The sequence below is a fragment of the Lacerta agilis genome, chromosome 1 (assembly GCF_009819535.1).
Source record: "Lacerta agilis isolate rLacAgi1 chromosome 1, rLacAgi1.pri, whole genome shotgun sequence".
In the NCBI taxonomy this organism is placed as follows: Eukaryota; Metazoa; Chordata; class Lepidosauria; order Squamata; family Lacertidae; genus Lacerta; species Lacerta agilis.
This window is the reverse complement of record NC_046312.1, coordinates 118,764,300-118,787,661: the sequence shown is the minus strand read 5'-3', so window position 1 is coordinate 118,787,661 and position 23,362 is coordinate 118,764,300. Positions and strand designations below refer to the sequence as shown.

Below are 23,362 nucleotides of genomic sequence, written 5' to 3'. Positions count from 1 at the left end.
GCCCCCGAGCCAACCTTTAGAAGACATCTAAAGGGAGAGCTGTATGAGAAAGGTTTTTTTATTAAAAAAAATTAATTAATGTTTTATTGGTTTGTTTGTTGGGAGCTGCTCAGAGTGGCTGGGGCAACCCAGTCAGATGGGTGGGGTATAAATAATAAAACGATGTTTTATTCCCTCTTTTCCTAGAGAAATGTTGGAGGGCATGAAAGAAGCACAATGTTGTGCATGTTATTCCACATTAAACAGAGGTGTGAACCTTTTCAAATCTCTTCGCCCGATTGACAGAGCTTGCATAGATAGTATAATGAATTTCTCTATGTGCTTAAGCGTCGATCGCTCTTTTTGGGGAGTGAAAGAAATTCGGGGACGGGGAGAAGGAAGAAATGGAAGGAAGAAATGGGAGGGAAGCTTGCGAAGGGCAGGAACTCTGGATCTTCGCCGCAGGGTCTTCGCTGGCCCCGGCCTTAATCTCTTCCTTCTCCCGCCCTGGATAAGCACCACGTTCCCCACTCATTTTTCTGCTCCACCCTGCAATGGCTTAAACTTCCAAAAACCCGACGCCTTCTCCCCAGGGAGCCACAGGAGGGCCGGGCACGCTTCCTTTGCACACCAAAAGCCTTGCAAAAAAAAACAGCGAGGAAAGAGAGAAGATACAACAAATATAAAAATATATTATTTTCCCCCACGCACGCCCACTTCCCCTCTGCCCAGGAAGCCGCCGGGCCCCATCACGCATGCGCAACGGCAACCTTGCCTCCGCTACGCCGCTCGCGTAGGGCAAGCTGCGACGCCGCATCGGGCGGCGAAAATTGCGTACCGCGCGCGCGCGCAGGAGGAGGAGGAAGCCTGTCTCGGCGTGGCGCGGGGAGGTCGGCGCCCGGCGTAAGAGGCTTTGGTGAATGGCCGTAAGATTGCGCGAGGCCGCGGCGGCGGCGGCAGCAGTAGTAAAGTAGTAAAAGCTTGAAAGCCCAAGCCAAGCTCACCCGCAGGAGGAGCAGCAGCAGCACCACTGCGGAGTGGGAGGAGGAGGCGGCACCCCGCGCGCGCGCCGGCGGTTTTTGGTACCGAGCGGAGAGAGGGAGATGCACACGGCACACTCGAGCTGAGGTAGCTATAAAAACCCCGTTGGTTCGCGTTCCCTCCCCCATAAAGGCCGGCCGGCTCTGAGGCGGCGGCGGCGGCGACATGGCGAGAGGAGCGGGGGGCGGGGGTAGGTGGGATCCGCAGCGCGGCGGGGCAGGCCCCTCGCCAGCCTGTGGAGAAAAATGAGGCGGGGTTGGTTTGCCGTTTCCCGCCGCCGCAGCAGCCTCGCTGCCTCCTCCCCCCCCCCCAGCACTGTTGCTAAGGGGGCTTGGCAGGCGTCGGAAGGAAACGAGGATAACGTGTGAGGGGATTGTGTTGGCGGGGGGGGGGGTCTCTTCCACACAGCCCGCCACCTCCTCCTCATCCTTTCCCTCAGGTGAAGCGTGTGGGGGGGGGGTCGCAATGGCGGGAGGGGGGTGGGGAGAGACGAAGCTCCCGTTGGGCTTCTTTGTTGCTGCTGCTGCTGCTTCTTCTAAGCTGCCTCCTCAGGTGTGGCTGAGGAGAAGGCGAAGCAGACAAAAGGCTCTTGCTCCCAAGGCGGCGGTTGTTCTCCTTTGGAAACCGGCGTTAGCGGTTCGCCCTTCTCCTTCCCCCGGCTTTCCTTTCGGGGAGCAGGGAGGAGAGGGCGCCGCCAGCATCGGTGGGCCTCGTGGCCCCGTCGCCCGCCCCTCCTTTCTCCCTCACATGCTCCAGCTGCAGGGCTTAAGCGACCGGGCCTGGCCCACGTGTTGGTGGTGGGTGCACGGTGCAAGGCCCACTGGTGCTGCTGCTACCCTCTTTTGTTCTCGGGGCTCATGGTAGGTATCTCTTGGGCCCACCACACTGAAAGGTTGGCAAAGCACTGGGAAAAAGAAAAAAACAGCAACCCACTGTGGCTGCCCATGGTTTCTTTGCTGTGTTTGGGTTCTCTGCAGCACACGCCTCGCACCTTAGTGTGACAGTATCTTTGGTGTTGGGATGCCCGCCGTGCGGAATGTGAAACGTGTGGGAATTTTTTTAAAAAACAAAAACAAAACCCTTGTCCGCCCTTTGTTCCTCTCCTCCGACATGTGTAGGTTGAACCCTTCTCAATAAACGATCAAGCTGCTGTTTTGCTTCTGGCTGGGGTCTCTTGCTTGACCTGACCAATCAGGAATCTGTGGACCTAAGGAAGTTGGGGAACGCAGTGTACCCCCAAGAATTTGTCTTTACCAGATTTCAAGGGCAATGGCTTGCTTTCCCATCCCTGAAGTTGCGGTATCTTGCACCCCCAGTTTTTCTTTTTAAAAAGGTCTTAACAAAACCATGCTGAAATAAATCGTCATAAGGATATTTCTAAACTGCAGCAGCACTGATCGGGAAGAATGAACTTGGTGTTAGAAAATGAGCCTCAGTAGTTATTATTATTATTATTATTTGAATTTATATACTGCCCTACACCTGGAGGTCTCGGCGGTTCTCAGAACAAAATCAAAATATAAAACCACAAAATATGGTGCCCTAACCTGGATGTGGTGAAAAGACTAGTGTTAAAAAGGACAACTGGTTCCAGTCCCACTCTAGTAGTGTATTTAATGTGTGGTTAGTCGCACAAGAATCCTGATTCAAATAGTGCAGTGCAAGTAGACTAACTTCATTTGAGTGCATGTTTGTTCCCAATCCCAGCAAGGGTAGCTGCTTCTCCTTGGATGAATTGTGGCATCTGTGATCAAGTTGCTGCAGATGGAAAGTAGGCTGTGGCTTGTTTTGGTAGAGCAAAATATTGCAATGACATAACAGGACTGTGGTGTTCAGGGATGCAGCTGACATCTTTTTAATAAACAAAAGTGGCATACCAACAGTGGCACTTTAAAAAAAGTGTCAATACAATACAATTGATTGCGTATACCAACATGTGCTGTTAAAAACAAAACTCCCCTTGTCAGTACAGCAGCTGCTCGTATATGTGTGATTTTGAACTATTAACATAGGGAAGAAATTTAAGTAGATCTTTAAAAATGTATAAAGTGGGGTGTCTTTGTCAAGTCCTGCAGTGCTGGCTGCATTTGATGCTGTTATATTGCACTTGGCAGCAAAAAAAGAGAAAATTTTCTCTATGATTTGTTAAATGTACCAGTCAGGGTCAGGAAGAGTTTTTAATAGGTTACTTTCTGCCTTCTGTAGCTAGGCCTTTTTAGAAATTAGTCCAGACTTGGTTTTCAAAATTGAGCTACAAATTACATATTCTAGATTGTAGATGGATTGTAGCATAAATCTTACTAGACAAGTAATATTTGATGTACTAATGAATATTGATTTGGAGGTTGGGGGGAATGTGAAGTGGAAGTTAAGGTGCTAGTACAAACTGTTCTAATCCCAAAGTATACACTGCCTGATCCTGTAAGTTCTTGGAGGTAAATCTTAATGTAAGTGTTCATTAGATTGTCAGCTAATTAATTGGACCTTTTCCCAGATAAGTGTAGGATTGCATCCTAAATCGCCCTGTCATTGAACACAGTGAGTTACTTCTAGGTAACCCTGAGTAGGAGCAGGCTGCACAACATTGTACTAAAGAGATTTCTGTAATAGCTTCAGCAAGCTGTTTGCTTAATAAAAGCACATTAACAAACAAATGTGATTTGTGGGCAGTGTTCTACCATCTGGGCATCTTCTGTTCCTTTTTTTCATAACTTTTTCCTGAATAAAAAGTTTAATTGTGCCTCTTTGTACTGAGTTTAATCTTGACATTTTATGATGTAGGTCTTTGGGCAGACTGTGTTACTATGCTGGACATGAAAGAATAGGTTGAACTGGCTCGGGAAATTTGCATACACCTCTGTACTGCATATTGATTTTTCATGGTTCAGGAGAGCACATACATTTCCCAAAGCAGCCTTGCACATTTTGTAGACTTTATTTTTAGGGAGTTTGGCAGTAGTTGCCATTTCGTGCCCTTCTTGCCTAACCTTGCCCTTCATTCCTACCATTGCCTTTTTCACTGCTGAGCACTTGGCTTGTTCCCTCTGCCTCAGAGCACGTTGTCCTGACTATTATGGCTAAAAGATGAGGACCCAGAACATATTTATGCAGCACTGATAATGAATGTACTTAGGCCAAGCTTCTAATCCTCAAAGGGTTCCTGGCTCTTTGCTGCTAGAAAAATAATCTAGAGAAATGCACCCATAGTTCAGGTTCCTCTTGCATAAGCTATATAGTACGGGTGTGGAACTGAACCAGTGAACCAGTTCCTAGATCCCACTACCTGCCAGCCACAGCGGGCCATTTTGAATGGTGTGTGGTGTGTGTCATCCTACTGATCACTATGTCATCAGGTGGCCAATTTTTCTTGGGCTTGAAGTTACCACCAGTCTGCTAAAAAGTGTGGCTTTGAAGCTCTGCTTTCTGCTGGGATAGGCTGTGCAGCAGTGTTTCTCCTGGAAAACTCTTAACTGCCAATCACTTGACTGCCTCCTTACCAGGGCTCAGTTGGTGAATATATTTTAAGGCTCCCAATTATGCACTGATGGCCACATCCCTACCTGCCCTTTATACCTAACAGTCACATAGGACATCAGGTGTGGACAGGTGGTCATAGTTTTGGGAAATAACCTCATGGAACAAATGGCCCCACTCCTGAGATATAGGGAAAGCTTAGGTTCAGATTGCTTGCTACTTGGGTACTGGACCCCAAACCATTATTACTCTTCCTAGGTGAGAAGGTAAGTATTGAATCACAGGCCAAGTTATAGCTACCTGGGGCACTTACAAGCTTACTATTTTCAGCTGGGATTCAGTCCCATACCAGCAGGATCTGGTGGTACAATAAAAGTTGATTTTGGAGCTCTTGAGCAACAAACCTAGTACTTAAAAAGCGGACTTGTTAGGATGAGGAAGTGTGATGGAAGTGGGGAATAACATTTGACACAATGTCATGTAACCTCCCTGCAAAAAAAAAAAAAAAGTCAGAATAAGTGCTCAGTAAATAAAGGTAAAGGGACCCCTGACCATTAGGTCTAGTCACGGACGACGGGTTGCAGTGCTCGTCTCACTTTATTGGCCGAGGGAGCCGGCGTACAGCTTCCAGGTCATGTAGCCAGCATGACTAAGCTGCTTCTGGCAAACCAGAGCAATGCACGAAAACGCCGTTTACCTTCCTGTCGGAGTAGTACCTATTTATCTACTTGCACTGTGTGCTTTCAAACAGCTAGGTTGGCAGGAGCAGGGACCAAGCAACGGCAGCTCACCCCGTCGCGGGGATTCGAACCGCTGACCTTCCAATCGTCAAGCCCTAGGCTCTGTGGTTTAACCCACAGTGCCACCCGCGTCCCATGCTCAGTAAATAATTGGTGTCTAATTTCTCTGCAAACTGTACAAAAGCAGTCAGGATGAGTGCTCAATAAACTGTTCTGGAAGCTACCCAGTGTCTGCATATATCGGAAAAGTATATTAAAGATGTGAAAATAGTTACAGGTAGGTAGCCATGTTGGTCTGCCATAGTCAAAAAAAATATAAAATCAAAAAATCCTTCCAGTAGCACCTGTGTATCTGAAGAAGTGTGCATGCACACGAAAGCTCATACCAAGAACAAACTTAGTTGGTCTCTAAGGTGCTACTGGAAGGAAGGGAAAATACTTCATGTAAAATGCTAACCACAGTTCTAAGGATCCATAATGTTCTGTGTTTCAGATTTGTTAATCTTAAAACCAAGGTGGGCGAAATTAACTATTATTTGTACTGTTCCTAATAGCAAGTTTAATGGCTGCTGATTTAGATAATCAGCAAGCCTTCATTTATAATGCAGAAACTTTTACCTAGATGGCACAGGACCGCTTTGTTTATGGAGCTGTAAAGCACCATGTACATTGATGATGTACATAAAAAATAATGATGCTCTTACTATGGCAACAAAGCAGTAATACTGTTTAAAAAGGGGTGGGCCTGAGATCCAAATACTATGGATCTAGGTTATATCTGTATTCTGGAGGACTTAGGCCCCTTCTTCCACTGCACTTGCAATCCTCTTAAAATCAAAGGACACCTGCAATTATAATGAGAAATTCAGAGAATGTGGTACATGCATGAAAGCTGTTTGGCATATGCATAGAACTCTGGATTCCAGCCACTGTACATAAGTAAATGGCTGTGTCATTGGAGCCTACATTACAGCTATGTATTAAGTCAGTTATTTGGAACTGCTTGTTGATTTCTGTGGTTTTCATCCTGCCCTTCTTCCGAAAGGAGCCCAGGAATGACTTGATCCCATTTTATGTATCTTGTTTCCAAAATGATTTATAATTTAAAAAGCTAGCAAAAAGAAAAAGCAAGACGTGGACATACACTCTCTGCGCCCCCACTCATTTCACTCCTCCCACTAGTGCTGGGGGGTGGGGACAACATTTCTTGGCTTAGCATCAGGAATTGTGGTTTATTTCACTAAAGGTAAAGTGACCCCTGACCATTAGGTCCAGTTGCGGACAACTCTGGGGTTGCGGCGTTCATCTCGCTTTATTGGCCAAAGGAGCCGGCGTACAGCTTCCGGGTCATGTGGCCAGCATGACTAAGCCGCTTCTGGCGAACCAGAGCAGCACACGGAAACGCTGTTTACCTTTCCGCCAGAACGGTACCTATTTATCTACTTGCACTTTGAGGATGTGCTGTCAGATTGATAGGTTGGCAGGAGCAGGGACCAAGCAATAGGAGCTCACGCCGTTGCGGGGATTCGGACCGCTGACCTTCTGATCGGCAAGCCCTAGGCTCTGTGGTTTAGACTACAGTGCCACCTGCATCCCTTTATTTCACTACCACCAAATTTAAAAAAGCCTCAATGAGTTAAGCCAAAAGAACTTAACTACAGATCATGGCTTGTTTTGAGTGAAACAAATTATAATTCGCTCTGGTTCAAACATAACACTTACCTGTAAGTCGGGGAACATGGTTTGTTTTTCTCCAGTGCTAACAGGAAGGAAGCAGGAATGATCAGCTCAGGCTTTGAAAACCTATTAATTATGATTTACCACAGGATACCCTAATGCAGCTAGTGTGAGAGGACAGAAACATCATGTCAATTTGGAAGTGATCAGACATCTAGATGAAATTTGTGTATGTATGATGGACAATAGGACTTGTGATGTGGAGCAATGACTCGTTTGTATGAAACAGCCATTGTGCTTTAACATCTGCTTGCCTTAAGCACAGTGCTATTCAGTGGCAGGAGTACACATGTTCAGCTTGAAATTGGAGTGATGTGCATGCGTATTTCAATCAGTCGTAGTGCATCTTAAGCTAAGCAAGAATTTACGACAAGTAAATGATAAAATTAGTTAATAAGTTGTTTTGCCCCACCAATCTGGCTTACTGCCGTTCTTTAACATCTACCTGTAAGGGAGACCCACTGAGTTCAGTGGGACTCAACTCCCAGTTGACTGCATAGGATTTCAGCCTTAGGTTGCTGATGTCAGTCTAATTTTAACACAGTTGTGTCTCTTTGTTATGCCTGCTGACATTCCTGCTACATTATGTCTGTACCCATACTAAATGTGCAAGCAAGATGATATGCTACCTTCTGTCTTTATTTTTTTTTAATGGAATTGAGACGGGGCTCAGCTTTAGTTGCTGTAAATTTGCAATTGAATTGGAAGAAACTGAAATGACGAGCCTTTAGAATACATATTTAATGGTATTTGAGCATCATCCCATTTCCTGAAAACTCGCATTGGTTTTTCTTCTTAGAAGCCGAGTCGTTTCTAATGCAAATACTTTCATCTTTTAAAAACCTTGAGACTGTTGATGCCCTTCAGCACTGAATACGGTGGTTGTGATCACATCTATTTATGGAGTGCTTGGGAATCTCCGCTGTCCCAAGATTCCTAGTAGCAAATGCCTGTGGCACGCACAAATCAATGACATGCTTTTATAAGGTTTTGTGTATGTGTGTTTTCCAAGTAGTTTGTTAGTTCGCACAAGCAAGCCCTGCTTGGAACAGGGCTGGCAAAGGCTATGGCAAAAATACCTGGGGCTCGCAGCCTATACAGATACCTTGTCTGTTATTGAATATGCTCCCATAGAAACAAGTATATGTTGCTGTTATCTGAGAGAGCCAGTGTGGTGTAGTGGTTAAGAGTGGTGGACTCGTAATCTGGGGAACCGGGTTCGTGTCTCCGCTCCTCCACATGCAGCTGCTGGGTGACCTTGGGCTAGTCACACTTCTTTGAAGTCTCTCAGCCCCACTCACCTCGCAGAGTGTTTGTTGTGGGGGAAGAAGGGAAGGGAGAATGTTAGCCTCTTTGAGACTCCTTCGGGTAGTGAAAAGCGGGATATCAAATCCAAACACTTCTTCACTTCTACTGTTATCTGGTACTACACTACATGTAGGTGCATGTGGCCATTGTTTTGAGATCCGGCGCTGTCCTAGATGTTGTTGGACCACAACTCCCATCAGCCCTGCCAGCGTGACCAATGGTCAGGGAGGATGGGATTTGTAGTCCATCATAATCTGGTAGATAGCAGGTTGCGGTAGGCTGTTTTATAAGACATATCTTTATAAACAGTAGTCATCTAGAACACCTACCAAGTTTATTTTTAACATACATGTATTCAGATTTTAGAGGGACCCAGGTGGCGCTGTGGGTTAAACCACAGAGTCTAGGGCTTGCTGATCAGAAGGTCGGCGGTTCGAATCCCTGCCACGGGGTGAGCTCCCGTTGCTCGGTCCCTGCTCCTGCCCACCTAGCAGTTCGAAAGCACATCAAAGTGCAAATAGATAAATAGGGACCGCTCCAGCGGGAAGGTAAACGGCGTTTCCGTGCGCTGCTCTGGTTCGCCAGAAGCAGCTTTGTCATGCTGGCCACATGACCCGGAAGATTTCTGTGGACAAATGCCGGCTCCCTTGGCCTATAGAGCGAGATGAGCGCCGCAACCCCAGAGTCGGACAGGACTGGACCTGATGGTCAGGGGTCCCTTTACCTTTATTCAGATTTTTAGTCAAGCTGCATTAAACATACAAATTTGTTTATGGCAATTGAATGTTTAAAAATTTCTTTGAAAGTTTATTGACTTGAAGAGGAAGGAAGGTGAGGATAAAGTAATGTTAGTAGGATCGTGAAAAATTGGAGATTAGAAAGGAAGAACAGGTGCCCAGTATATATTTCTGTAATTGCAATATTTCCCATAATTGCTAAATATTAACAGGTTTGGGCTCCTTAGAAAATTCAGATTCTGCATATTAAATTTAACATACTGAAAATCCTAGAGGATATCCAGAACTTGCAATGAAATCCTGTGTGGCATCAGCTTTGGAGATGGGGAAAATGAGTACTCAGCCATGAAGCTCATCTCACTACTTCTAAGCATACAGCTTTTGGCGGCGAAATATATCCACTTGCACTATCTTCAGGCAAAGACAAGCTATAAAACATAAAGGCTTGCCTCCCTGGATGCAATTATGGGGGTGTAAGTGAACATTTATAATTTTAATCTCGTCTTCTGCTATGTCAAACGTCTCATTCAACTTTGTATTTTGGATCTTAGCGCGAAGAGGTGGAACGCAGCAAGTTAAGGCATTCAGGCAGAGCTGTCAACCTTCCTTTTTTTTTGCATTGGGAAACGGCCATAGCTGTCAACTTTCCCTTTTTTTGCAAGGGGAAACGGCGCTGGAATAAAGGAATTTCCCGCAAAAAAAGGGAAAGTTGACAGCTATGCATTCAGGACCATAATTGTCCTGTGTTAAGCAGTATTTTAGGTATTTACACATTCCGACGTCTTTTAAGGATTTGTGGGATGCTATGCCAGTTTCTCATTGAAATGTGTAATTTAAACGTATTTTATAAGGTGGTTGGCTTTGAATCAAAGAAGGAAAAACTTGGCCCCAAAGTTATCCTGTCCTTTTTTCATTTAAGATAAAATCAGAATATATTGGACTCCCATATATAGCATTATTAACTAGGAAATATACTTGATCCTAACTTTGGATTTTTAAAATCTTGATTCTGCAATGGATATGATGCTGTGACTTCGTTAATCTTGGAACAGGAATGGGGCACAGGACACAACCTTATATGTCTATCTGTGCCACTTTGGTTACATTTCAGTCCGTGTTAGAAACTGAGATATAAAAGTTATTTGCCATATGACCCCTTAAAACTAGATTTCAGGCTCACTAACAGAATGTTTAGGCACTTAAGAAACAAATTACAAAGCTGAAAATGAATTGTGTATATTGTCAGCTCTAAGTAAAATCTGACTTGCGCCATAGCAAGGCAGCAAAAATATAAATAAATGCTGTTGTGCGCCAGCCAACCAGATGGTGGAGATGTTAAGGTCCCATCCTGGCGCCCAGGCATCTTCACTTGGTCACAAGTGGCCAATAGCTAGGTGCAAAATGCGCCTGGTGCCTAGCTAATTTTGAACACTGATTTCAGTGTGTAACTGAGACATGGGACCTAGGGCTGGGCTGTGTAGATAGGAGAGGGCTTGATTTTTTCTTTTTGTATTGTTGTTGTTCAGTCGTTTCTGTTTTACAATTTAAGGTACTCATTTTGCATCCTTAAGATATCAATGACTTCCCTTCTTCTCTTTCCATGGTTCATTTTGCGGTATATCGCCAGATCAAAAAATTATGAGACCAGTATCACAATATGGATTTCAAAGTGGTTTTGGATGATATATCAGTATATCACCCAGCCCTAGTCTAGACATACCACTGTGGTAACCTAGGTTTAAGGTGCCATTTTCTGATTCGAGAGTTTCTAACCCTGATTGTGGAGCATTAATGCCCATAACTTACTGGGTGGAATACAGCATTATGCTGAGGTGATAGTTGACCTCAACAGTTTAGTTGAATCCGGCCAATCATGTAAAATACATGTTCAATGAATTATACTCTTTAATCATAGAAGTGTGAAGTTACATGAGTTCATTGGTTTGTGTGTGGTGACTTCAGGCAAAAAAACCCTTCTCCAAGCACATGATATGCTTGAATAATACTGCGAAGAATTTGTGAAGGGGTTCGCATTGTTAAGAATTAAAGCGGACAAATGCTCTTAGTGGGATGAGTTGAGGGAAAAGGATAGATAAGTGCATTGATTTATTCAAACGGCTGCATATTCTGTGCAGAATTCGAGTTCGAACTATTTGCGAAAAACCGTGAGTAAAACATTTCAAAATGTAACAAAACTAAACTATTTAGTTTACTTATGGACAGACGTAAACATGTTGCTTTTTCAAAAGGATAATGTTGTGGTACATGTAGTGCTAATACACAGAAATGTGGCACTTCTTACTTAAAAGTTGTAATAGTCTAATTAGGTAATGGATGTGGTCAGAATGCAGTAAATACAGAATGTGTTAATAGAAATACCCATTTAAATTATATTAAAATAACTCAATTGGGAAGTGAAAGCAGGTTTTGCTTTGTTTATTTCTGTTTTTGTTTATTTCTGTTTTACTACTTTGCTCACTACTACCAGTTTTAAAAGGAGTTTTAAAATGTAGGCATAGAGATGGAGTAACACATAACGAAGTATAATTTTATCTTTGATCTAATAAAGTTTTCAAATCCATATCCATATATATCTACTAAGGTCCCACTGAGTTCACTGGGGCTTACTCCCAGGTAAGTGGGTACAGGATTGCAGCCTTAAATCAGCAGGTGGGGATAGTGGGAATAACATTTATAACAAGTTTCCCGTGGTGTAGTCCATGCATTTCTTGAGCAAAAATGCATACTGGTCTGTTACTGTGACAATTAAAGCAAGTTGGTTTGCAATCAAATGCAGGAATTATACTATCTAAGCAACACAATCGATATCTCCTGTTGTACATCCCAAATGCCTTTTTCACTACACCACTACATCCGCTTAGAGACTTTTTGTATCTGCCTTTAATTTTGTGCACTTGAAGGTCAGATACTGTTTTTTCTTTGCATGGAGAATTAAGACTTTAATTGAGTGGGTTTGTGAGCTTATTTACATGACTGCCTTGCAGTTTTCAACCAGTGTGCCGTGGCACCCTGGGGTGCCTTGAATGATGGTCCGGGTGCTGCAGGCAACATTGGCCTCTGTCCCTCTTTCTTTCCTTCCTTCCTCCCTCCTCTGATGCCCTCTTGTGTCTCTGCCTGCCAAAGGCTTGCACAGCTGTTTGTTGCAGCAGCCCTGGCTACAAGCTCCCCAGGCGAATGGTGCCTCTGGGGCTGGCCAGGAGGTGCTTCCCAGGCCCCTGTGGAGCAGTGTGTCTTTGGCACCCCTCTTGGGGGCAGAGGGGCAGCTCAGAGACCAGGGATGGCAGCCACAGGCAAACGATGACATAACTGAGCTGAGTCCCACAAGGGTGCTGCAGAAAAAGGTAGTTGGTCAAGGGAGCCGTGGACCCCAAAATGTTTGAAAACATCTGCCTTTCTTTTTTCTTTTTTTGCACTGTCAGAAAATGCCATTTCTGCATGCAGAGCGGCCTTCCTCTCCTGAACAGACAAATCTGTGTCCATACCTAACCAAAGTAACCAAAGGGACTCAGGTGGCGCTGTGGGTTAAACCACAGAGCATAGGGCTTGCTGATCGGAAGGTCAGCAGTTCGAATCCCTGCCATGGGGTGAGCTCCCGTTGCTCGGTCCCAGCTCCTGCCCATCTAGCAGTTTGAAAGCATGTCAAAGTGCAAGTAGATAAATAGGCACCGCTCCAGTGGGAAGGTAAACGGCGAGAAGTGGCTTTGTCATGCTGGCCACATGACCCGGAAGCTGGCTGTGGACAAACGCCGGCTCCCTCGGCCTATAGAGCGAGATGAGCACCGCAACCCCAGAGTCGGACACGACTGGACCTGATGGTCAGGGGTACCTTTACCTTTACCTTTAACCAAAGTAAGGAGTGTGTTTTGTATTAGATTAATTATTTACTTTTACTCTTTGAATGAAATAATTTCTATACCACCTTTCAAGGATAAAATTCCACCCAAGGCGGTTCATGTAAAAAATACGATAGAGAACACTTAAAAACATCTCAGTGAATCAATCCCATATTATTAAAATTAGCAATCCAACATCATTCCTGGGATAGCTCAGTCAGTAGAGCATAAGACTCTTAAACCCAGTGCTCTGGGTTCAAGTCCCACTCTGGGCAAAAGATTCCTGCATTGCAGGGGTTGGATTGGTTGACCCTCGTGGTCCCTTCCAACTCTACTATTCTATGATACTATGCAAAATACAGCCTAATACAGTCACCAAGACCAGGGTCGTATGGTCAGATCAGATCCCCAGGCACAGTTAGTTCTTGCGAGACAAGAGTAAAGAAAGGTTATTTTATCCCAGGTGGTTATGACATAGCATTCCCTGTATGAATGAATAAAACATTTTGAATGTGCAAACAGAAACTTTAGTAATTGGATCTGACTCATTAATGGGACTTCCTCATCTTGAGAAGATAAATGACAAAAGTCTTTGGAAATTCTCCAGCCACTTTGCCATGCGACATCTCTCCCACCCCCACCCCATACACCTAGTCCTCTTAAGTTTATGGAATTAGCTCCAACAGTTCTTTGGGCCCTGACCTATATTCCTCTTGTGGAACAGCAACTGTAAGTCTTTCAGAGTTGATGACCCTCCTGTAAAGAGAGACGGAGCGAGGGAGGGAGAGAAGCTCCCAAAGAGCTCCTGATCTTGTGTTGTTTTTAGTGCAGCTTCGGCTTTCCATGTACTTCTTTAACCTGTAAACACAACAGAGGTTGGCACGAGTTCAGGCTTTGCTGTTTTAGCGAAAGCGTATTGGAACAGAACCTTTTGTGTTATTAGGAATGCTGTTTCGTTTACGCTGGCATCTCATGCAAATGTTTACTTGCAAGCAAATACCGCTGAGGTCAGTGAGACTTACTTCCCAAGTTTACATGCACATCCCTTTTCTCCTATCTCTGCTTTTACAGTAGGGAACCGACCAAGAAACTTTGAAGCGCTGCTTCTGTTCAGCAAGGATATAATCTGATTTGGGATCAAGAAGGGCAGTTCTGGAATGTCGTTTGCCAACATCATCATTAAATTGGCCCCTTGTACCCGAGCTGGTTTTGTGATGGCGTTTTCATGGGTCTGACTCTGCTTCTTGTAAGAGTAGCTCAAGTGTGCTTAAATGTGTGTTGAGAGACTTTTAGGAAGTGCAGTTGCTTCAGTAACCAGGTCTAGATATTGATAAGAGTCAGAAAAAAGAGGCATTGTTTTTAAAAGAAGAACAAATACATCCCCATCTTTCATTAGTTGGGAAGACACCATTAGCCAGTCTCTTCTCTGCCCTAATATGATTGATGATAACAGCTCATTTAGTAATACAGTGGCACCTTGGTTGTCAAACTTAATCTGTTCCGGGAGTCCATTCGACTCCTGTAACCATTCGGAAACCAAGGCGCGGCTTCCGATTTGCTGCAGAACCTTCCTGCACTCAACTGGAAGCCACGTCGGACGTTTGACTTCCAAAAAAAGTTCACAAACTGGAACACTTATTTCCAGGTTTGCTGCATTCGGGAGCCGATTTGTTCGGGAGCCAAACGGTTCAACACCCAAGGTCCTACTGTATATTGGTTTGTTCTTCTTCTTCTTTTTTTAAAGCTACCCTTCAGTTTGGAAACCACTTTAAACAATCGTGTACTGGGCTGTTTAACTCAATAGTTTCTTGGTCTGTTTCTTACAGGGAAATTAGAATGGAGGACCCCTTAAATTCAGCAAAATCAGATGTAGATGAACTGGGCCAAGGAATACAGTACTGTGGACTTTGAGATGGGGAGTATGTAAAAATAACAGTGCAGGGCACATTAGAAGTGTTGGTCATTGTGATTTTCACCCACAGTTGGAAGACAGTATACAATATGTTCTTCTGTAGCAGGGGCTTCCTACTTATAAAGAGAAACGGGTCTGGTGGCTTGGATTCCTTAAATGTGCACATAATGTCAGCAGTAGGGACTGGACCCCTTCAAATGAGAGTGGTGCTGAAAGAGCCATTTAATTTGGTTGAAACAGGTTGGCAGAGTCACATAAGACAGCTGTAATCGCACTTCATATTCTATCCAGACGGAGGATATAATGCAGTTGTCGCTCAATGCTCCATACTCCTATAATATCACACATTCTGCCTAAGACTTATCTAGCCTCTCACCCTGTTGGCAGCCCTTGGGCAGTGTTAGAAACTGGGATAGGAGTGCTAGGAGCCATATGGCTCCTGGGACCTAGGTTGTGGGTGCCAAAACAAAATATCCAGGCACCTTGGGATGCTTATAAGCCTTGCCTAGTGGGGATGATTCTTTTGATGTCTCCAGCATCTGAAGTACAGACCCTGTGAACATGGAGTTCCACTTCTAGCTGTTAATGCATGCATGCTTAATTCATAGCTCAATCTTCCATAACAGAACTATTGCACTCATGTCCTGCTTATGAACCTGCCGTAGGGATCTGGTTAGCCACCGTGAGAATGGAATACTGGACTAAATGATTCAGCAGGGCTGTTCTTAATCTTCTTAACTTCTGTCCTTATTTAAAAGCTATTTAAACTACTGACCACCACATCTATTTTCTGCCAGTGAGTTCTGCAAGTTACTCATTGAGTGCGGAATTACTTCCTTCTGTCTGTCCCAACCCTACTACCAATAAATTTCACTGCTTGACCTTGAGTTAATGGATTTGGCCTCGTTTGGATGTAACTTATCTCAGCTTATTAATCAGGACTTTCTTGTTGCACTGTAATGAAATACTTTTTTTGATTAATTAACCATTGTTTCCTATTACAACAGGTTCGAAACAAATCGGGATTTCAAACCAAGTTCATAGTACAGTTTCACATCCTGGTTTGTTCCTATCCTAGTAACCACCGTTTCCCAGTTCGGAGGCAAAATCGCCCATATGTTTGTTAAAAAGAAAACTGAACTTGAATGTTACTTCAACCAAACCCACATATGCATGCACATCATATGTGCATTACATTGTATATATTCTTAGCATGATAACATCTCCCCAAAAAACATTGTTCTGTGCAAGGGTGCAACTACCAGAGACCCTTCTCCCTTCAGGATAGATCAGTGGAAAGAACTGCAGATTCATGTTGTGTCTGGCTTGCATTCATGAGAGTCAGTTTAAGAATAATTATTCCATAAAAGCCATATGTTGTGTTAGAACTGGTTGTTCAGAATGTTTACAATATTACTCACTCCTGGCAAGTTTCCGTTAACTCTCCATGAAAACCTGCAGAGTCTCCATAATTCATCTTTTATCACCTGACAAAACCTTACTTAGCAGTTACAGTTTATATAACTTGCAACCTGAAGTCAGCAAAGCAGCCCTTGTCTGATGCACTGCAAAAGGCCTGTTTCTAAAATATACAGGGCAATAACTGAGAGGAAGCAGCTGTCAAATGATAGCCAATGTGCGAACAGTTCATTGCACTTCCACCCTGATAGGCTGCTGCTTTTATGCTGCGCCAAACCATCCTTTAGTTTGCCAGAAACGTTGATTTGGTTGCATAACAATTTCACTGAGGGCAAATGAGGTTTATGGACTGTGGTCTAACTCTGAATAGTTTTGGTAGACTTCTGATGTTAGCACGGAACCAAATTTGATTGGCTGCATGATGTCTTCCACTTTTCTAGGGATGAAACTATACATGCCGCATTGTGCTCCGTGGTTCTTTTTAGGGGTGGCGCTGTGGGTGGCGCTGTGGGTTAAACCACTGAGCCTAGGGCTTGCCGATCAGTAGGTCGGCGGTTCGAATCCCCGCGACGGGGTGAGCTCCTGTTGCTCGGTCCCTGCTCCTGCCAACCTAGCAGTTCAAAAGCACATCAGTGCAAGTAGATAAATAGGTACCGCTCTGGCGGGAAGGTAAACGGCGTTTCCGCGCGCTGCTCTGGTTTGCCAGAAGTGGCTTTGTCATGCTGGCCACATGACCCCGAAGCTGTACGCCGGCTCCCTTGGCCAATAAAGCAAGACGAGTGCCGCAACCCCAGAGTCGGACACGACTAGACCTAATGGTCACGGGTCCCTTTACCTTTGCTTTTATAGAACTGAGTTCCTAGAGGCTGCAAATTGAAGAGAGGGGAGGGGAGCATCCTACTTTATCCCCCTTGAGCCATTTCCCCACTAAGAATAGTCACCTCCCAGGTCCTTTTATCTGCAGGGGGAAAGATAAGGATGCCTGGAAGTTTTCTGCTGTGAGATAGAAGTAGCTGTGGGGTGGGGGAGGTTGCCAGATGTTTGCCAAATGCACTCCCTTGCAGGTTGGTGTGCCCTATTTTAAATGTTTTTTACATGGTGTTTGTTTTATTTCTCCTGCTGTGGATAAGTTTATGGTTGCAGGTGTGAAACCAACTTAAGGCCTTGGTGTTAGATGCGACCAAGCCATCATCCTTCTTCCTGTTCGCATTGATTCTGGATGCTAGAAAACGCAGAAGGCAGCCGTAACATTCTTAGGCCAAGTCGCGACCACCACTAACCAGTGTTAGAAACTGAGATATAAAAGCTATTCGCCATATGGCCCCTTAAACCTAGGTTATGGGCACAGCAACAGAATGCTTATGCGTCGTCCCCTCCTTTTTTTACAAGATTAAAAAAGCTGAAAATGATTTGTGTATATTATCAGCACAAAAAATTAAAGCACAATGTGGTGGTTTCCCACTTTTTTGCTGCTATTTTGATTCCCTTGGGTTATTTCAGGTGTCTTTCGTGGCCTTTTGAAAAATGGAAGCAGCGAACCATTCCAAAACGAAGGTATCAAAAATAAAAGGAGCACCCCAAATCAATGTATTTCGGGCACATTATTCCAGAGTAACTACCATTTCCTGATTCTGTACTGGCAACTAAAAATAGCTGCACAAGAGAGCAATACCATTTTATATAACCTTTTAAGTATGTCACTTTCTTGGATAAGTTTGGTGTACTGTAGATTCCTTCTGTCTCCTACCCCCACTGGCACTGCCATCACACCCTGAGTACAAAATAACTCCAGCCAAAATCTTGCGTTCATTTTTCATATGGTCTGGTCCTCCTCTGAAGATTGTAAAAAAACAAAGCCACGCTCCCCCTGTCTGCCCCCCTAATATTCTTATGTGGGTCCCTTCTCCAGTCTTCCGAGAGGGGCTGCACTTTGGCCTTGCTGTTTCCAAGTGCCTTAAAAATTCCAGATGGCATGGCTTAAAAAAAAAACAACCTATGGTGTACAGCAAACAAAAATGTAGTGTGTGAGTATTCCCTCATTGCAAGAGAAAGAAAGAAAACGGAGGAGAATATAAGAAGCAGGTTTGCGCTATATAGGAATAGGAGAGGAGTGTATGTTTGAGCAGGGAAATCCAGATGTTACTTCTGCAAGACAGGTGTGAGGAACCTTTGGCCCTCCAGATGTTGCCGAACTACAGCTTGAACTGAACTACAACCTTTGCTGGGGCTGACGGAAGTTTTAAGTCCGTAACATCTGGAGAGACCAACGCTCTCCAAACCTACCATAAGATATACACTTCTGAATTGGTGCAGCTGGTTTTTTGCCCACTCACTTAACTAGGAACAAATCGAGAACATGAAGAATTGGAAAGTGTGCTTGCATTTTGCTCCTGCATATTTAGAAGGCAGCATCACTCTCCCCCCCCCCCAAAGCAACAGAGAACTGAATAACAGTGTATTGCTTTTTAGACAACGGGATTGTTAAAATGTCTGGTACCGGTTCTCAGAAATGGTGCTGAACGAGAGGTGAATTTGGTGCATCAAGTGGTAACCGGGACTTGCGTAACAAGCACGATGTCCCCTGCAGAAAAGGTACAATGTGAAATTAGGGATGCTTGACTACATTTCCAAGCGTGGTCTTAAGTTCAGCTGTATGTGATAGTCACATGAAAGCGATCATGAGCTAGCAGAAAGGCTTAGGATCAAAATTGAGTCAAGGGTAAGATCTCAACAAGGGGAATTCTTGCTAATGCTTAAAGCAATTCAGATGAGGCAGGCGCTTCATGTTTTCCGGCTTTGCTGAGGACTTATTGATGTGCGTGACGTGGGTAGCAGCTCTGGGTGAAGCAGACAAGTCTCTGGCACTATAACTAAATGGCTTTACTGAATCTTCTCTTCAGAGTGCTTGTACAGTTAGTGGAAAACTACCTGCCAGGCTCCTTAAGTTCCACTTGCTTAGATTTACTGCTTTGTATTTCAACAGAAGTCTTGCATATCTTGGCCATGCTATAGTAGGACCAGGATCCTTAGTTCCTTCCCATCTCACATGGGCCATTTAGACAGGTAGGCTGTGCTGCCTACCTGTCAAAACACTGAGTGCAGTATTTCTCAAACCTGGGTCCCCAGTAGGACTGGATGATACCTGTTTTTCAACATCATGCTATATATCACCAGCTAAACATCTTGGTGTCTGAAATAAGGATGGAGCTTTGTAGAGGCGTGGACTGGCTTCATTATTTTTCCCAGATTGTGATTTTTGCATACATCATGATTCACGATATATTGCCAGGTCAAAAATCATGAAAGCAATATCATGGATATGGGATTCAAACCAGTTTTGGACGATATATCGCCCAGTCCTAGTCCCCAGCTGTGGTTGGACTACGACTCTCACCATCCCTACCTAGCAGGACTAGTGATGATGGGAGTTGTAGTCTGGCAATAGAGCTGAACCATAAAGAAGGCTGATCGCCGAAGAATTGATGCTTTTGAATTATGGTGCTGGAGGAGACTCTTGAGAGTCCCGTGGACTGCAAGAAAATCAAACCTATCCATTCTTAAAGAAATCAGCCCTGAGTGCTCACTGGAAGGAAAGGTCCTGAAGTTGAGGCTCCAGTACTTTGGCCAGCTCATGAGAAGAGAAGACTCCCTAGAAAAGACCCTGATGTTGGGAAAGATGGAAGGCACGAGGAAAAAGGGGACGGCAGAGGATGAGATGGTTGGACAGTGTTCTCGAAGTTACTAACATGAGTTTGGCCAAACTGTGAGAGGCAGTGAAGGATAGGCGTGCCTGGCGTGCTCTGGTCCTTGGGGTCACGAAGAGTCGGACACAACTGAACGACTGAACAACAACAAAAAATAGAGCTGGAGGTCCAAGATTGAGAAACACTGTCCTAATGTCACCATGATGTCCATTGACCTAATTTTACATCAGATTGGATTTGATTTAAATCAAATCAATTTAAATCACTAGTCAGTAAGACTTGATTCTTATTTTTTACAAAAAGGCTCATTCTTGCTGGTATAATCGTAATATTTGCAACCAGATGAAGGTTTCATTTTTGGAATAATAAATTTTCAGAGTAGTTTTTACAGTTATATCAAAAATTACTGGTTTGGTTATACCAGGGGTCAGCAGACTTTTTCAACTGTCCCTCAGACCTTGTGGGGGGCTGGACTATATTTTGAAAAAAATAATAACGAATTCCTATGCCCCACAAATAAGCCAGAGATGAATTTTAAATAAAAGCACACATTCTACTCTTATAAAAACACCAGGCAGGCCCCATAAATAAGCCAGAGATGCATTTTAAATAAAAGGACAAATTCTACTCGTGTAAAAACAAGCTGATTCCTGGAGTGTCCACAGGCTGGATTTAGAAGGCAATTGGGCCAGATCCGGCCCCTGGGCCTTAGTTTGCCTACCCATGGGTTATACTATTAGAAATGCATAGACAGATAATTATGAAATTATTGTGAGGTTTAATAAGTTAACTTTATATTTGGACAACTTTTCTGCTGTACTTTATTGGAAAGAGAAGAATAATCATTTCCTTAATAACAATTTAAACCATTTATTTAACTAAAACAATAACATTATACCATATGTATCCATGTTTGTTAACTGATGTGGTTAAACAATTAAAAAAAACCAGACTGAGTTTTAGCACACATGAAAAACTTAAAAAACAAATCCTTATTTCCTGATGAATAGTCTTTGGACTGCAATGTAACTTAAATAGAAAACTATCTTTAGAAAGATTTTTCCTCCAAAGGCATTTTATTTTAAAAATCCAATTTAAAATTTAAAAGAAATCGGATTGATTTATTTTTATTATTTTTAAAAAATCATTTATTTTTATCCACCCTGCTTTAAAGGAAACAAATCAGACGCCACTCTTGATTGGCACCGCGCCGGTTCTTTTGGACCTGGAAGGAGGAGGAATGGGGACAGAGCATGCTTATGCATGTTCCACTGATGTGCATGGGGACTGGGAACGGAACCCCTGCACAAAATTGCCTGCGTTTACTTTCTGCTGCTAGTGGTTCCGGGTGCGAAACCCTGCTTTCAGCAGGAGTTGGCTGCTCTCGGGAGCTCCTGAACCAGGACTTGGCATTTGGTGGCGAATTTTAAAAGGTGTGCTGAACGCAAGCCCCATTTACCAGAGAACAGTCAGGTGCACACTTTAAGGCTCTTGATTGGCCTTTGGCCTCCCCACACCTGCCATCATACAGTACATGATTTCAGGTGCTGGGCGCATGAGTGAGGCTTGGGGGGGGGAGGCCTCGTAGGTCAAATTGGGACTCCCCCTGAGCTCAGGGGTTGGGGGACCCACACGCCATGGTGAATTCACCTTTTGTGTTCTCTGCTTTCACCCATTGACTCAATATCCTCTCCTGGGTCCCTTTTCGTTGCATGCCTTGCAGTGGATGGGAGACCCAGCTGAGAAGTACAGGCAGGGAAGGCAGCAGTGGCGAGAAAAGGAATACATGTTCCTCCTTCCCCTGCAGTGATCTTCATCTACTCCTTTCTCTTTGAGTGAAATGTGCTTCAGAAGGAGGATTTCCACCCAGCCCTGTTACTTGATCCTGTACACTTAAGGCAGGCCCAAGTCATACTGCTAGTATCATATTCATCTTATGCGATACTGCTAGTATGATATTCGTCTTATGCCATATTCACAAATAGCCCATTCACATCATTCATGGGAGCTGTGTGGGGCGGGGAGGTTAAACAGTTACCCAGTCCCATCCTTACAAGGCAAGAGCCTTTATACATTAAAATGTCCCAGCAGATCCTTTCCTAGATAATTTGAACCAGAGCCTAGCAAGCAAGTCTGAGGGCTTACAGCAGCCTTTCTCAACCTTGGGTCCCCAGATGTTGTTGGACTACAACTCCCATCATCCCTGACCACTAGTCATGCTAGCTAGGGTTGATGGGAGTTGTAGGCTTCTGGGGACCCAAGGTTGAGAACCATTGGCTTACAGCAGAGGTGGCCAACTTCCAAGAGACTGTGATCTACTCACAGAGTTAAAAATTGGCAGTGATCTACCCCCTTTTGGGGGGGGGGGGTTTCAGGTCAAAGTTGCTGAGCTTTTTTTTTAGGAAGGAAACCCCTGTTTTTTTGGAGGGGGGGTTCACGTAAAAATTGTTGAGCTTCTTTAGGGAGGAGGAAAGCGACATTGAGCTTTTTTTAGGAAGGAAAGCCCTGTTTTTGGTGGTTCAGGTCATTTTAGGGGTGCAGGGCAAAGACATTGAGGGTTTTTTTTAGGGGAGCCAAAGTTTTTTAGCTTCTTTGGGGGGAGCCAGTGATCTACCACAGACGTCCAGTAATCTACCGGTAGATCACGATCTACCTGTTGGACATGCCTGGCTTACAGGGACCTTCTGTGGCGGGAAAACCTGGTGCACAAAGAGTTTTTGAGGCTCTCCTCCGCCTTGCATGCGTTTAATTTGTGCAGTTGCTGCTGGCTGGCTGCAAGGCGCATACAGTTGCGATGGCGCAAGTTAAACACGTGCAAGTTGTGAGTCGCAATAAATGCATCAATTGCTTTCTTTTCTATAAAAGCAAACAGAACCCACCAGTACAATTTATAGTGTCTCGTATGAGCATGTTGTAGACTGGAGCTTAGAGCAGCCAGTTTGTCTGCGGAAGCTGGAGGTTGAAATCTCCACTTGAAAAACCTTGCTGCTTTTCAGCTAATTCTACCTCGCAAGATTGTTGTGAAGATACCCACATTGTTTGGAGCTTCTTAGACAAACAGTTGTATTTATAAATCAGTAACGGGTGGCATTATGGCTGGCACCCTCCTCTGTTCCTCATGAGCTCCTTGGGATTTCCTTGTGGCTAAATTCCTAGGGTCGTCCAAAAGTTAATATATTTTTTTGCATCCATTCTTCCATATGGAAAATTTATTTTTATTTTTTTGGTCTTATGTTTAAGATAACAAAAGAGACCGAACCAGGGGGGGGAGGGGGAAACCACACAATTCGCTGTTTGTTCCTGGGGTCTGCCAGAATGGCATTATTTAACACTTTGTACAAAACTTGAACCTTTGAACCTTTTCGTAAATGATGCTGTCTTCACTTGAACAAATTCCAGCCTTTACATATTGGCAGCATGGAAACCTCACTGAGGTTAGTGGAACGTCATTCTGAGC

General features: G+C 44.2%; 1 protein-coding gene across 1 annotated transcript in view; it reads left to right on the top strand.

The window, feature by feature from the left end:
* The first annotated feature begins 844 nt into the window (after positions 1 to 844).
* Positions 845 to 23,362, top strand: part of SLC39A10 (solute carrier family 39 member 10) — a 49,493-nt gene continuing 26,975 nt past the window's right edge. Inside the window, exon 1 of the mRNA XM_033168927.1 lies at positions 845 to 1,107. The gene's annotated coding sequence lies outside the window, so the exon portion shown is untranslated. The remainder of the gene's footprint in view (positions 1,108 to 23,362) is intronic.